Source organism: Felis catus, chromosome A1 (genome assembly GCF_018350175.1).
Source record: "Felis catus isolate Fca126 chromosome A1, F.catus_Fca126_mat1.0, whole genome shotgun sequence".
NCBI classification, from domain to species: Eukaryota; Metazoa; Chordata; class Mammalia; order Carnivora; family Felidae; genus Felis; species Felis catus.
Window position 1 is genome coordinate 209,944,887 of NC_058368.1, and position 14,796 is coordinate 209,959,682.

General features: G+C 38.7%; 1 protein-coding gene across 1 annotated transcript in view; it reads left to right on the forward strand.

Annotated features, from left to right (window-relative positions):
* Positions 1–14,796, forward strand: part of RANBP3L (RAN binding protein 3 like) — a 290,513-nt gene that overhangs the window by 13,790 nt on the left and 261,927 nt on the right. The window lies entirely within an intron of this gene.

Below are 14,796 nucleotides of genomic sequence, written 5' to 3' on the forward strand. Positions count from 1 at the left end.
CAAGCTTATGCTGGATATGGTATTTTACATTCTTCACCCACTAACAGCGGCTGCAAGGCTCTCTCCTTTTCTCCCTCCAAAGCCAGGACTAACCTCTTCTTCATTCCTCCACCCCCATTCTTGTTCTCTTCTATTTTTTAACACTCCACTCATGGACTGCCTGTCTGGATTAGGAGGCAATGGAAGAATTCCACTATCTTCTTGTAAAAATTTTCGGTGACAAGCAAAGAGTGTACAGTCTGACAGGGAAGGTACCTAATTCGAGATGACAATGTGTGAGCCCGATGCTCTAATTAAGGTGAGCACACACTCTTGTGGTGCATCTGGGAGGAAGCTTGCCTGGAGAAGGTCTGAGAAGATTTTCTATATTAGAAGATATGTAAGAGAGCACAGAAATATAATTTGAAAGACAAATAGGGGCTAAGTCATAAAAGAATTTGAATGACATGTTAAGGAATTCAATCTTTAGTGTGAATTATGAGGAGCCACAGAATATTTGTAAGTGCCATGTAAGGTTTGTGTCTTTGAAAGCTCTCTCTAGTGGCATTACAGAGGATGAACTGTAGACAGAAGATCTAATGAGACACAACTGAAGAAGAACAGGTGACAAATTGTAAAGGCCTGAAAGTGGGGGCAATGAATTTGTATAAGAGGAGAGAAATACACAAGCTATTTTAGAACTTAGACTCCATAGGACTTGGGACTGGCTTGGATGGAGCGTGGGCAGATGGAATAAGGCTCGGGAGGAGTTAGGATGAGGTCTCCCAGGCTTGAAAGACTGATGGATAGTGGTGGCACTGGCCAAGAGAAGGAATATAAGACTAGAAACAAGTTAGTCAGTGAGGGACAGTGGGGGGAGGTGTTTAGGTAAGAGATTCTAGTTTAGATTTGAACACATTGGATTTGAGGTGTTTATGGGGAGATAATAATAGATTTCTAAGCATCGAATAAAGGAGAAAGGTTTTTGTTTTTTCTTCTGACAATTGGTAATTCTCAGTAACTTTTCAGTCCGGTGTATTTTTTTAGTTATACTTGTATTGTTATAATTTTCTTGATTCTTTTTTTTGGCCACTCATAGATATATTCCTGGCTCCCTTGCATTCATATTCTGTGAGTTATTTTTGTATCATTACTATTTTTTATTAGAAATATATTTTACTGTGAAATATGCATTCCATATTTTGTTTGTATTATTGTTTGATATCTCAGTTCAAAACACTTTTTTTTTTAATGATTTTTATTTATTTTTGAGAGAGAGACAGAGACAGAGAGCAAGCAGGGGAGGAGCAGAGAGAGAGAGGGAGACACAGAATCCCAAGTAAGCTCCAAGCTGTCAGCATCAGAGCCTGATGCAGGGCTCAAACCCACAAACCCTGAGATCATAACTTGAGCTGAAGTTGAATGCTTAACCAATTGAGCCACCCAGGAGCCCCCAAAACACTTTTTACATATACATTTTATTTTCCTCTATGCAACAGTGCTACAAGTAGGTTTATCAGGTAAGGAAACTGAGATTTAGAGGTGGCAGGCAAGCACCTGGCTTGTGCAGAGAGTTCACAAAAATAAAGCTGGAGAAGTGGGCCTGCTATAGGTCTGCGGAAGAAGAATAACCAGAAGTGAGGGTCAGAGCTGCAATAAGAAGAAATAATTTGCTGGTATGAGAAAATCGGAGGGGTCACTAGCCAGCATTCGAATCAGCAGAATAATGCTCTAGGCTGGGCTTCTGGGTGTCTGGGTGTCTCAGTAGGTTAAGCTCAGGTCATGATCTTGTGGTTCCTGGGTTCAAGCCCCGCGTCGGGTTCTGTGCTGACAGCTCAGAGCCTGGAGCCTGCTTCAGATTCTGTGTCTCCCTCTCTCTCTCTCTGCTCCTCCCCTGCTTGTGCTGTCTCTCAAAAATAAAACGTTAAAAAAAAAAAAAGAACCTCTAGACATTTGCATTTGATCTCACATATTAATGGAACATCTACTATGTGGTTGGCACAAGGTTAGGAACTGAGGGTGTAACAATTAAATAAGACATTCCTTCCCCTCCATGGGCTAAGAGTGACATATGTATAAACAGTTGACTATATACAACTGCTAAGTTCTAAAGTAGAGCAAAAAATCACCTGCCTTGGGAATAAGGGAAGAGAGAGTAGTTAATATTGTCTAAGAGTTCAGGAAAAGGAAAATGAAGAAAGAAGTTATATTTGAGCCAAAGTTTGAAAAGGCTGGAGAGATGTCTACAGGATTGGAAAGGAGGACAAGGGAGTTCTAAGTACCAGGAAGAACAAGGGCAAAACCTGGGAAGTATAACAGTGTATGGGGGTGGGTATAGGTTGGGTCAAAGGTATTACCTAGGGTAGAGCCCCTCATAGAGGCACATCCATGTGGAAAGGTGGCCATATTATCACCATGCGGTGGAAACTTTTCAAAGGCAGGCTGGGGGGATAGGTGAGGGAGGGGACTCACCACCTCTTTTAGTGGAAGAATCAGCTGGATTGCTGACACTGTGATCTAGATTTTTAAATAATCTCTTATGTCCACAGGTTCTAGGAGGGGTGAGAAGATTGGCCATGAGTGAAAAGTTTGGTGGAGAATACTCTCCCCTTCTCTTTACCTTGAAACATGGGCAAGGTTTCAGGCAACTAGTTTTTTACAGGTCGTTAGGTCAGACACTATGACCTTGGTGTTATTTGGGATTCAGAGGTTCTTTGCTCCCTGCGGTAAAGATATCTATGAAAAACTGGGTAGAAATCAAATGTTTACCAATTCTGGGAGAGAGGGCTGTGTGAAAAATACAGGGCTCAAGTTCACCTTGAGGTGGAAATAGGATGAGCAGGTCCACCCAGCAGAGTAGATAGTCTGTGGAGGTCAACAAGATACATGCTGAAGGAGTGTGTGAAATTGGCCTCCAGTGAACATGGGTATTATGTCCAGGACAAGGCTCATGTCAGTGAGGCTCTTTATAAAGTACTTATATCTGATGTGAGGGGTAGGGAGACACTGCAGGCTTTTTATCATTGGGTAGTGAACATGACCTCTTGGGGAGATGATTCTGATGGATGGAGAGCTGGGAGTCTCTGATTATATGTACATTTTCAATTCCTGGGTTCTTATGAAGTGGAGGGAAGCCTTCATATCATTTTCCTGATAAGCAAACTCATTTGACACCATCAGACTCTTCTTCACAATGGAAGGTTCTGGAGTTTTGGATAAGTATAGGACTGAGTTGAGGAAAAATAGCCCGAAGCCTGCAGTCAGTAGCTGAAACCAGCAGGCATTTATCAGCCCTGTGCCATGTGCAATGGCTTTTCCCAAGTGTTTTTTGTTTTTTTTTAAATCTGTGTTTGCTTCAGTCTCAGGGGACAATCTATTCAGTCACCAGAAGGGATACCTTCAAAGAGTTTTCTTGGATAAAGTCCACTCATGTGGTCAGTTGTGACCTCATCTTACTGCTCCAGGGGCCCTTGTTTGGGACTTGATATCTCCAGTTCCTGCCTGAATGGGAAGCAGAGAGGCCTTTCTTTTTAGAGCCTCTCATTTTGGAACACATCAGAAACCACCAGTTAAATGTTTTTACAGATTTTTTTTTTTTCATTTTGAAATAATCTAGCCCATTGCCCTGCTTATTGTCAAGAATCATTAAAGACAGCCAACTGCTTATATTCTTTTCACAAACACAAAGTGGGAGGTTTGGGGAGGTGCAGGGTGGGGAGAATGGGGCTTTTCACTTTGCTGGCACCAAATTTGGAACCGTAGAGGAAGAAGAATAAAAGCACTGGTTCAGATTTTCCCAAACTAAATTGCGAACTTGATGTTTCTACCAGCGACCATAATACGTATCTCATGGAAATGCCCATATTTCTCTTTCTTAAATGTCTCTTCAAATTTGAAACTGTTCCAAGGGGGCTCCATATTCCCCCATTTTATTTATTCTTGAAAGCAAGGCTCCTGGTCGACTCCCGTAACTCCTTGGAGGAGAAGCTACCCGTCAGAGCGTCTTTCTCCTGCCAGCTGTGGATACAAATCCAAATGTCTCAACTATTCACATCCTGACCCCATAACTCCATGGCTTGTGCAGAGTGTTTGACTAACAGCTGAGGGGGAGGCTGGGAAGGGGGGGGAGGGGCAGGGGGCAGGTCTCTTGTTAGGGCCCCAGAGAGCAAAGCTGTGCATGGGACCAGACCTGCTTCCAGAACAGGCCCCTGCTGCCAGAAACAACTCATTCCCTGAAGAGTCTCTGACTCATGCCTCTAATAGGACTATTATGGTTTCCTGGCTGCAAAGTTGTCCTTTCGAAATGTAGGGTTTTTTTCTTTTTGAAATTTGAATTCTGAGTTATGTGTGGTGGATTAATTCCCCTGTGCCATGGTCTCACAGTGTTTTTTGAAGCTCTCTTCACGGTATCCCTTTGCCTGACTAGATTTTAAACTCTATGTACCCAAGGACTGGAGTCTGCTCTGTATGCTACTGTATGTCCAGTAGCTGGAATAGTGAATGGAGCATGGAGGCATATGACAATTGTTTGTTGAATGAATGAATGAAACATTGATGTGTTTTGCCTATGCAGCCCTACCCAGGATAAAAAGATTTTAAGAGGCCTTAGACCTCATAAAGCAATAACAGGGGGACAACTAAGGAACATGTCCCAGAATTTCACTAGGCTTTTTTTGGGGTCACAACTCAACAAGTGTGGTCATCTGGTTTCTATGCTACAGTAGAAATAGAAGCAAATTGCAACAGGGAGGTAGGGTGCTGCTAGAGAGAGGTGACTCTAATAGGAAAGGAGGGAACAGTGGAGCGTGAGGCTACCGGTTGAAGGGGACTCTCACCCCACAAACTTCACGAGCGTGAAGATCATCTTTACATTTTAACAAAATGTAATAATTGCACCGGAAAGTGGCGATGTTCAGTTATCTGGGAAGTGTACTTACGTGAACTAGTTTATTTCCAAATGGTGCTGAGCCACTGAAGTATTAGCATGTTGTGGCATGTTCATTTTATTTCTTCGAATCCTGTAGAAAATCCACGACTTTTCTTTGACAAGAGTAATAAGAATTGTGTCCTATTCTGTTTCTACCTCACAAAATAGAAGACGTTCCTCAATGGCCAAAGGTTGGCCCAGGCTTGTGAGGAGGAGAATCTTGTACCTTGTTAGAGTCTTTATGAACATTTTGGGGCACCTGGGTGGCTTAGTCAGTCGAGTGTCTGACTTTGGCTCAGGTCATGATCTCACAATCCGTGGGTTCGAGCCCCACATCATGCTCTGTGCTGACAGCTCAGAGCCTGGAGCCTGCTTCTGATTCTGTGTCTTCCTCTCTCTCTGCCCCTCCCCTGCTTGTGCGTGCTCTCTCTCTCTCTCTCTCAAAGTTAACATGAAAAAGAAAGTCTTTATGCACATCTATATTGGAAGTTTCCTTCAATCAAAAACAAAGAAGAAAAAGTCAAGAGGAGCACCTGGGTGGCTCATTCGGTTAAGTGTCCAACTTCGGTTCAGGTCATGATTTCACAGTTTGTGAGTTCAAGCCCCATGTGTTGGGCTCTCTGCTGTCAGCGCAGGGCCCACTTCAGATCATCTGTCCCCCTCTCTCTGCCCTTTCTCTGCTCATGCTCTCTCTCTCATTCTCTCTCAAAAATGAATAAACATTAAAAAAAGAAAAAGTCAAGAGAAGAAAACTATGACAACAAGCTATCTATACTCAGGGTACAGAGATGCTAAAAAGTACAGTTCTTATTTTGACACAACAAATAAAGGAATAGAAACTTCTAGTGATTTCACAGGAGAGAAAGACAGAGAGGTGAAACCTGGAAGAAACTGAGGAGCTTTTAATCAGATAATGGAGTTTCAGGTATTTGCCAACAGAAGCTGTAATTCTTCCAAAAACTTTTTTATGTTCATGCCACATTGAACAATAGTTGCTTCAGATTTCTAGGTAAGGAGAAAAAATTGCATGACTCAAGCCATAAAAAAGGTGTCCTCACTCCACAATTTAATTTTTGAGGGCACACATGGGCTTCTCTTGGTCTGTGCTTATTCTAAGCAGGCACCAGGTTGTCTAGCTTGCAGGATGCCACTCATTTAACACCTGGAAGAAAATACATGCCAGGCACTAACACTGTCATGTGAAATATTTAGAAGTAGTTACATCCAAGTTATTATTGGAAAAGGGCTTGAAGAAAAAGGTGAAAAGAATGAAAAAGGAAAGATGAATTCTTTAACACTTTCTTTCTTCCTCTCTCTCTCTTTCTCTTTCGTTCTCTCTCTTTCTCTCTTTCTCTTTCTTTCTTTCTTTCTTTCTTTCTTTCTTTCTTTCTTTCTTTCTTTCTTTCTCTCTTTTTTCTTTCTCTTTCTTTCTTTATTCTTTCTTTCTTCCTCTCTTTCTTTCTTTCTTCTTTCTTTCTTCCTCTCTCTCTCTTTCTCTCTCTTTTTCTCTTCCTTTCTCTCTTTCTTCCTTTCTCTCTTTCTTTCTCTTTCTTTCTTTCTTTCTTTCTTTCTTTCTTTCTTTCTTTCTTTCTTTCTTCTTTCTTTCTTCCTCTCTTTCTTTCTCTTTCTTTCTTTCTCTCTCTCTTTCTTTCTTTCTTTCTTTCTTTCTTTCTTTCTTTCTTTCTTTCTTTCTTTCTTTCTTTCTTTCTTTCTTTCCTTCCTTCCTTCCTTCCTTCCTTCCTTCCTTCCTTCCTTCCTTCCTTCCTTCCTTCCTTCTTTCTTTCTTTCCTTGTAGAGTTAACATACACTGTTGGGTGCCTGTGGAGCTCAGCCGGTTAAGCGCCCAACTTCAGCTCAGGTCATGATCTCATAGTTCATGTGTTCAAGCCCTGTGTCGGGCTTTGTGCTGACAGCTCAGAGCCTGGAGCCTGCTTCAGATTCTGTGTCTCCCTCTCTCTCTGTTCATCCTCCGCTCACACTCTGTATCTCTCTCAAAAATAAAAATAAAGATTAAAAAAATTTTTAAAAACCAGTGTTATATTAGTTTCAGGTGTGCAACATAGTGATTCACCAATTCTGTACATTATTCGGTGCTCATCAAGACAAGTGCATTCTTAATCCCCTTCACCTATTTCACCCATCTCCCCAACCACTTCCCTTCTGATAACCATCTATTTGTTCTCTATAGTTGAGAGTCTGTTTTTTAGTTCGTCTCTTTTTTTCCTTTGTTCATTTGTTTTGTTTCTTAAATTCCACATATGAGGGAAATCATGTGGTATTTGTCTTTCTCTGAACGACTCATTTCACCTAGCATTATACCGTCTAGCTCCATCCATGTTGTTGCAAGTGGCAAGATTTCATTTGTTTTTATGGTTGAGTAATATTCCATTGTATATAGATGATATCTTCTTTATCCATTCATCTATTGATGGACACTTGGGCTGCTTCCATAATTTGGCTATTGTAAATAATGCTGCAGTAAACACAGAGGTGCATGTATCCCTTTGAATTAGTGTTTTTGTATTCCCCAGCAGTGTGATTACTGGATTGCAGGGTAGTTTTATTTTTAACTTTTTGAGGAACCTCCATACTGTTTTCCACAGTGGCTGCACCAGTGTGCATTCCTACCAACAGTGCATGAGGATTCCTCTTCCTCTACATCCTCATCAGCACTTGTTGTTTCTTGTCTTTTTGATTCTAGTCATTCTGACAGGTGTAAGGTGATATCTCATTGTGGTTTTGATTTGCATTTCCCTGATGATGAGTGATGTTGAGCATCTTTTCGTGTGTCTGTTGGCCATCTGTGTATCTTCTTTGGAGAAATGTCTATTCATGTCTTCTGCCCAGATTTTAATTGGATTATTTGTTTTTTGGGTGTTGAGTTGTATAAGTTCTTCATATATTTTGAATACTAACCCTTTATTGGATAAGTCATTTGTAAATATCTTCTTCAATTCAGTAGGTTGCCTTTTATCTATTTATCTTTTGATGGCCATTCAGGTTGCTAACACGTTTTAGCTATTGTGAATAATGCTGCTATGAACATGGGTATACAAATATCTATTTATGATCTTGCTTTCAGTTCCTTTCGGTATATATCCACAAATGGAATTGCTGGATCATACAGTAATACTACTTTTAATTTGTTTTTTATTTAAAAATTTTTTAATGTTTATTTATTATTGAGAGACACAGAGTGTGAGCAGGGGAGAGGTAGAGAGAGGGGGAGATGCAGAATCTAGAAGTAGGCTCCAGGCTCCCAGCTGTCAGCACAGAGCTCGACGTGGGGCTTGAACTCACAAGCTGTGAGATCATGACCTGAGCCGAAGTTGGATGCTCAACCGACTGAGCCACCCAGGTGCCCCTATTTTTAATTTTTTGAGAAACTTCTATCCTGTTTTCCATAGCACTGTACCATTTTACATCACACCAATAGTGCACAATGTCCAATTACTCTACATCTTTCTCAACACTTATTTTTCAGGGTTTTTGATAGTAGCCACCCATTGGTGTGAGGTGATATCTCAGTGTAGTTTTGATTTGCCTTTCCCTAATGATTAGTGATCTTCAATATCCTATCATGTGCTTATTAGCCATTTGTATATCATCTTGGGAGAACTATTCAACTCCTTTGCCCGTCTTTGAATTGAGATGCTTGTTTTGTGTTGTTAAGTTTTAGAAGTTCTCTATTTATTCTGGATATTACCTTTATTAGATTTGATTTGCAAACATTTTCTTCCATTCTGTGGGTTGTCTTTTTACTCTGTTGATATCTTTTAGGGTACAAATTTTAAAAATTTTCATGAAATCCAGTGTGTTTATTTTTTTCTTGTGTTACCTGTGCCTTGGTATTGTCAGATCCAATGTTGTGAAGCTTTTGCTCTACATTTGTTATTTTTCTAGTTCCTTGAATTATAAAGTTAGGTTGTTGATTTGAAATCTTTCTTGTTTTTTAATGTAAGTAGTTATAGCTATACATGTCCCCTTAACAGTGCTCTTGTTGTGTCTCATACATTTTGGTATATTGTGTATTTGTTTTCATTCATTTCTAAGCACTTCCTAATTTCTCTTGTGAAGTCTTCTGTGATCCATTGGCTGTTTAAGAGAGTGCTCTTTAATTTCCACAAATTTGTGAATTTGCCAGTTTTCCTTCTGTTATTCATTTATGTCTGACTTCATCCTATGTAGTCAGAGAAGATACCTTGTATGATATCTATCTTTGTATTTAATATCAAGATATAACTGAGGTATAACGTTTTACTAGCTTCAATTGTACAACACGATGATTTGATATTTGTACACATTGAGAAATAATCACCCCAGTAAGTCTCATTAACATCCATCACCACACATACTTATGAATTTTTTTTTCTTGTGATGAGAATTTTTAAGACTGACTCTTTCAAATATATAATACAATACAGCAACTTTCAAATATACAACACAGTACTATTATGTAATGCTGTACATTACATCCTGAGGACTTATTTATCTTATAGCTGGAAATTTGTAGCTTTTGACCACCTTTACCCATTTTGTCCACCCCCCTATCCTCTGCCTCTGGCAACCAACAATCATTCTCTGTGTCTATGAGTTGTTTTGTTTTTTTAGATCCCACATATAAAGATCATATGGCATTTGTCTTTCTCTTCTGATTTATTTCACTTAGCATAATGCCCTCAAGGTACACCCATGTTGTCACAAAGGACAAGATTTCCTTTTTTTAGATTACTAGATAATATTCCATCATGTATATGTGTGTATGTATATGCCGCATTTCCTTTATTCATCTATTGTTGGACACTTAGGTTGTTTCCATGGCTTGGCTATTGTAAATGATGCTGCAATAAACATGGAGGTTCAGATATCTTTTCAAGTTGGTGTTTTCATTTCCTTCAGATAAATACCCAGAAATTAAATTGCTGGATCATAAGGTAGTTCTATTTTAAATTTTTTGAGGAACCTCTATACTATTTGTCATAGTGGCTATACCAATTTGCATTCCTGTACTTTTTCTTGACTAAGTCAGTAATTTGTGTATTTCAATGAATTTGTTCATTTAATCTGTCAAATTTATGGGATCCAAATTATTTGTAATATTGCCTTCTTAGCTTTTTAATAGCTATAATGTCTCTAGCCACAGGGTTATCAATTTTACTCTTTCAAAGAATCAGACTTTGTTTTTATTGATTTTTCCCTGTTATTTTTCTATTGGTAATGTCACTAATTTCTGCTTTTAACTTTAATATTCCTTTTCTTCTACTTTGGATTTAGTTTCTTCTTCTTTTCCTTGCTTTACTTAAAGCTTTGCTCATTGACTTTAGAAGTTTTTTTAAAATAATTATTTAAACAATTAATAATGTTTAAATTATCTTGTAAGACTGTTTTAGCTTCAACCAACAAATTTTGTGGTATTATTTTTTTCATTTTTATTGAATTAAAAATATTTTCCAGGGGCGCCTGGGTGGCTTGGCGTCCGACTTCGGCTCAGGTTATGATCTCACGGTCCGTGAGTTCAAGCCCCGCGTCGGGCTCTGTGCTGACAGCTCGGAGCCTGGAGCCTGTTTCAGATTCTGTGTCTCCCTCTCTCTCTGCTCCTCCCCTGTTCATGCTCTGTCTCTGTCTCAAAAATAAATAAACGTTAAAAAAAATTAAAAAAATATTTTCCAATTTCTTTTGTGATTTATTCTTTTAGCTAAGGGTTTAGAAATGTATTGTTAATTCTAAACATTTGGGTATTTTTCATATATCTTCTTTTAATGGTATCTAATTATGTCCATTATGGTCACAGATATTACTCTGTATGATCTTAGTACATTTCATTTTACTGAGCTTTATTTTATAGCCTAGTATATGGTCTTTCTTCATAAACATTCCACATGGGCTGAAAAGAGTACATATTCTGAAATTATAGGATATAATGTTCTATATATATTAGGTCAAGTTGGTTTGTAGTGTTTTCAGCTCCATTTTGTCCTTACTGACTTTTGTTTAATTGTTCAATCAATATTTATGTTTTTCTCTGAAACAAAAATATCTGATTGCTTAGAGGTACTTTAAATAGATTTGGAGTGTATCACTAATCTTTTTTACATTTACTTTTACCATTTCAGATTCCTAAATTCTGAACTGTTTTGATCTCTTACTTGCATGACTATATTTCATCATTAAGTAGGTTTTTGGAAGACATGTTTTAAATAAGCCTAAGATTTTACATGTTTGAAAATTTCTGTGTTTTTTGTCTGAGTATATCTGTGAACTTGGTGCACATTATTCCAATGTCTTCTGGAATTAAGTTTTCTAGGTACAAGTCTGAGGTCATCCTGAATTTTTGTCCTTATTGTGACATTTTTTTCCTGTCTGGTAGTCTTCCTTTATTTATTTTTTAATTTACGTATTTTATTATGAAATATGGTATACACTTTCAGAGATACCTTTATTCCTGAATATGTAATGACGTCATATAGTATCAATTTTACCTGGTATGTAGTATGCTCTTTCAAGTTTACATATTCTGTTCTTCATTTTAGGAAAATTTTATATGATTATACATCTCCAAACACATTTTTTCCCTACTATTGTTTCTTTCTTCTTCAAGGACACAAACATTTTTAGGTTGAATTGTCTTTTTCCTTTCTATCATATTGTCTTAATCCATTTCATTTCTTTTCTTTTTCTTATATATTCACTCTTTTTATCTTAAGGTGTTCCTTCCTACTGTTAATTTAAAATTCAGGTATATCTATTTCATCCTTTTCTAGATCTAGGTTACTTATCTGATATAAACGGTGAGGGTTTTTTTTGAGTATTTTTAGTATGCTTTAATCATTCTGCCTCCTTTTCCGTGCCATGTTGTTATATCATCTTGTCTTTGCACTCCTATTTTATTGAAGCAATACTCTTATTAAATTCTTCTATAGTATACATTCTAAAAGAATCTGCTTCTGTTTATTGAACTCTATTCCACTTTTAGTAATTCATTTGTGTCTTTTTGCACATTTTTTTCTCTTTTTGTATATTTCTTTATCTTCTTTTTGTTGTATCTCCATATAGTTTCTATTGTATTTCTTTTAATCTTGCTTATGCCTGGGAAGCTTTTGTCCAAACGTCTATTTTCTATAATATAGCATGAGACTTGACACATATTCCATTTATAGAAGGTAATTTTAATACCCCACCCCATGTCCCCTTCTCTCATCTGAGTTACCAGCAGCTGCCGACAGTTCCTGGCATGCTGACATCTTCCCTTCTCAAGCACCTACACATCTCCTCTTTACTGCCTGGAGCCCTTCTTTGAGAACATGGGAGTTGGCTTGATTGTGTACAAGCACAGTCCAAAAGTATGGGTAGAATACTACTTCTAGGGGAAACTTAACTGATAGGGTATGGGAGTCAATGAATAAATGGTCCTCAGGGAGTATCAACCACAAAAAATATACTGAACAAGTGGACATGATAACTCAGTCATTAGCGATCAGCCAGTTTGTCCTCTGCCACCATACTGCTTACACAATGGGCCCATGAAGAATTTAGCAAGGGTGTCAAGTATAGATATTCTGTATGGGTCCAACTGTTGTTGGGCTCTTTCTCACTAAGGCTCATCTAGTAATTGCCATTGCTCAATGTCCAACATGTTAGCACAGAAAATAATGTTGCGCACTTGATCTGATACTATCCTTCAAGGACACTAACTAACTAGTTGGTGGCAAGTTGCTTACATTGGACCCCTTCCACCCTAGAGGAAAAGTAATTCTTTCTACTTGAGATTGATAAGTATTCCAGGCACAGTTTTGCCATCTCTGTCCACAATATCTTGGCCAGCACCACTAGCTGAAGGTAGAATTTCTGATTTACTTATATAGGATCCTGCCTATATTGCCTTGGATCAAGGGACCAAGACATTTAATTTACCATAAAGAGGTGTGACAGTGGGCAATGACCATGGAATCCATTGGTCCTACCATATATTGCATCACCTAGAAGCTGCTGGCATGATAAAAAATTAGAATGTCTTCTTAAAGGCACAGATGAGGTTCCAGCTTGGAGAATAACACTTTTAAAGGTTAAAGTATGTTACATGGTACTTTGTCCCCAATAGGCTATCATATGGTGCTTTGTCTTTGGTAGCTAAAATACAAGGGTGGAACCAAGGGGTGGAAGTTGAAGTGACTCCCCTCACTCTCACCATCACTGTCCCAAATAGGGAGTTTTTATTTTCTATTCCTACAACTTTAGGGTCTACAGAATTAAAGGTCCTGATCTTCAAGGAAGTAATCCTTCTACCAGGGGACACAATTAGGCTTCCACCCAATCTAAAGTTATGACTGTTGCTCTCATGTCAACACACCATCAGGCTAAAAAATGTTCCCATGCTGGTGGTGGTAATCGATAAGATAATCATGAGAATCTAATGTTTTCGTTGTAACAGTGGGCATGGTCTGAAAGTCAGTAGATCCTTCAGAGAACCTCTGATAATTCTGTGCCTGAAGGAAGGGCAGTTTCATCAATTAAGGATTGACAAGGTCAAGGATACCAGGGATTCAGACATCTCAAAGACCAAAGTCTGCATTGTCTCAAGGAAAAGCAAGCTAGGATGGCAAAAGTTCTGACTGTTAGATGAAACTAGAATGGGTGCAAGGGGAAGGAGGAAATAAAACCAGTTGCTTTGGGCCTAGCCGAAGCCAAAGAACTTCAGGTTTCCCCATTAACCCTCTTAGCTACAGCAGCAGGGATTTCAGCTTTTACCCCTAAGCATCACTAAAAGAGTGGAATCAGGGTGGGGCACAAGCAGGTCTGGGAGCTGCTAAGGATGGTGACTGGCAGATACTGCTAATAGCATTCCCTGTATCCCTTGACCCACCTGGGTTCACCTACTACTGTGTGGGGGGGAGTTGATACTCTTGATGCCCTAGTCTTGTCTTCCAGTGGGACAATTCTGAGGTGCATTCAACACTATTTCTCAGGAAGTCCCAGATGTTTAAGCTTCAATTGCCTAAAGCAGTAACCTGATCAATACCATTACTTCTTTATTGGGCCTTCTTCTTTCCCTTTTCTCAATTCCCAGTTGTCTCCCTTGTGCTTCCTGGGATCATTTTCTAGTTAAACCACCTGTATACAATTACTTGTTCCATAGTCTGTTTTGGGGGAAAATCCAAACTAGAGCATCTCTTATCTGAGACAAGTTTGTGGTTTTCCTCCAAGCTGCACTTTGATTCTTGGATACTACTTTTAATCTATGTTGCTGTGGGCTCCGAAGGGAAGAGTGAGAGTCTTCTCTCTTTTTATTGGCCAGTCTAACTAGCAGTTTGTCAATTTTGTTGATCTTTTCAGAGAATCCAATTTTGCTTTCATTGATTTTTTTTGTGTGTGTTGTTTTTCCTGTTTCTATTTCATTTATTTCTTCTGCAAACTTTATTATTTCCTTTCTCTGGTAGCTTTTGGTTTAGTTTGGTTTGCTCTTTTGCTTTTTATTTTTATTTTTTATTTTTATAGCTCCTCAGGGTATAAAAATTAGGTTACTAATTTGAGATTTTTCTTCTTTTTAATGTAGGCATATATGGTAAAAATTTCCTTCTGAACACTACTTTTACTGCATTCTCTAATTTTTTTAAAAAAAAAATTTTTTTTTTTCAACGTTTATTTATTTTTTGGGACAGAGAGAGACAGAGCATGAACGGGGGTGGGGCAGAGACAGAGGAAGACACAGAATCAGAAACAGGCTCCAGGCTCCGAGCCATCAGCCCAGAGCCCAACGCGGGGCTCGAACTCACGGACCGCAAGATCGTGACCTGGCTGAAGTCGGACGCTCAACCGACTGCGCCACCCAGGCGCCCCTATTTTATTTTTTTTCAACGTTTATTTATTTTTGGGACAGAGAGAGACAGAGCATG